We start from the raw sequence: 2,083 nt of genomic DNA, 5'->3' as shown, positions 1-2,083 counted from the left end.
AAGCTCATGCACATGCGTGAGCTTATGCGGAAATAGAGAATGAGAGAAGCATAATCTCATTCTCTATTTCTGCGTAAGCTCATTCTCTATTTCCCACTCTATTTCCCCCTTCTCTCATTTCCCCCTTCTCTCATTCTCTATTTTCCCTCATCTCTTTCCCTTTCTCTCATTCTCTATTTCCTCGTTCTCATTCTTTTCTTTCCTTTACATCTTCTTTCCCTCTTATCTTTCCCTCTTCTTTCCCTCTTTCCTTTCCCTCTTCTTTCCTTTCCCTCTTCTTTCTTCTTGCCTATGCCTATGCCTATGAGAATGCTCATGTTTGTTTATTTGTTTTCTGTTTTCGTGTTTGTGTCTATGTTAGACATGGGATCACGTCACTCATCGGACGAGTACGGACAGCCTCGCAGGAGGAGAGCTCACGATCTATATGCTCCAGAGGACTTTGATTCCTCTCAGGCGACTACCCCGAGGACTACCCCTGGTCCGACTCCTCTCGGTCCTAGCACTATGACTACCCCTGGTCCGACCCATCTTCCACGTAGCACTGCGACTACCCCTCAGGGGACTCCTTTGCTAGCCGCGCATGGCTTTGTTGGGACTCCCGACGAGTTTGTAGCGCAGATGAGCGATGAGGAGGCAGCGAGATTCTTCTCTCTGCTCTCTCAGAGGACCTCCGCAATTCCTTCCCCTACACTGACGGGTGGACGTACAGCCCAGCCATCCCCTCGCGCCCCTTCGACCGCGGGATCATCACCTGCGCATGCCTCCCGCAAGGGAAGGAAGAGTAGGATGGGCGGCTCATGTTGTGCTGACTCAGAAGATGTAGACGAGTCAGCACACTCACGCTCCTTTAGGTCTCCACTTGGTCCGGAGACACAGTATCAGTCAGGTCCCTTTCCCTCTCCTACTCCCACAGCTACTCCTCGATCCGGAAGCGGTCGCGCAGCTTCCACTCCTTCAGACTCTGCTACCGTCAGTCCCCCTTACTCATCAGGGGATCTCTCCTATCAAATCACATCTGCCGGAGAGATAATAGAAGACAAAAAGGGCAAAGCAGTGATGGCCGCCATGAGGCGGTTGATGAGTCATCACTTCAAGAGCGGCATAAATATCGATTGGCGGTATCAAGATGGCCAAAAGAAGCAGGCGGTGATCGATGAGTTAAAACTCAGATTTCCTAATCCGCTAAATGTGGAGTTTAATAACAGTTATATGCTCGAGCGCATGGGTTTGGTCCTAAAGCATCGCAGATCAACCATGCGTACTTCCATTACAAAGGGGTTGTCTAAACCCAGCTGGGCAGACAAAGCTGATTGGAAGTTCTTGAAGAAGCAGAATAGGGACCATCCTGAAATGTTCGAGGGTCAGAGGAGGGCTGCGAAGAGACGGCTGGATGTCGTAGGTACTTCGCACTTTGGTGCAGGTGGACGGTATGCGTTCGAGGCAACCGTGGTAAGTTTACTTCTTTCCATTTAATGTATTGTTCTATTTGTTTTACTTACATATTACATGCACTTTAGCTAACTCTAACTCTCGTAAATTGGATCCACAGCAAGCTGCGATGGGTCGTCTTCCTACGGATGCAGAGACGCGGCGCGCATTTCGGATAGGAACCAAGCCGTGGTTCATTGAGCAAGAGGCAATGGGAGCGACAGTCGATTGGGCTGAGGTGGCTGCTCGCACGGTATAAGTTTACTCCTGCTTGTAATCTTACTTTTTAATTTAAGTTCCAATCTAATTTTCGATTTATATGGTTCACTCTCAGGGTCAAAGCTCAAGCGTCCCATCATCAGAGACGAGCGATCAACAGGGGCAAGGATCGGACGCAGGTGCCGATGACGAAGGAGAAGACGCAGGTGTCGGGGACGAGGGAGAAGATGCAGGTGCCGAGGACCAGGGAACAGCCCAACAAGACGATTCGGATTCGGATTCGGATTAGTAGTGGTAGTAGCATTTTTCATATCCGCTCGTTAGAGCCATTTTGTATCGCCCTTTCACAGGGTAATTTTGTTTCAAACACAGTTGTATATGTATATGCATTTCTTCCTCATCGTTCACAAGAACAATTTTGTATCACCCTGCA

Source organism: Dipteris shenzhenensis, chromosome 24 (assembly GCF_047967505.1).
Source record: "Dipteris shenzhenensis isolate YYH24624 ecotype China chromosome 24, Dip_SZ_1.0, whole genome shotgun sequence".
Lineage (NCBI taxonomy): Eukaryota > Viridiplantae > Streptophyta > Polypodiopsida > Gleicheniales > Dipteridaceae > Dipteris > Dipteris shenzhenensis.
Note: the sequence above shows the minus strand (reverse complement) of the source record.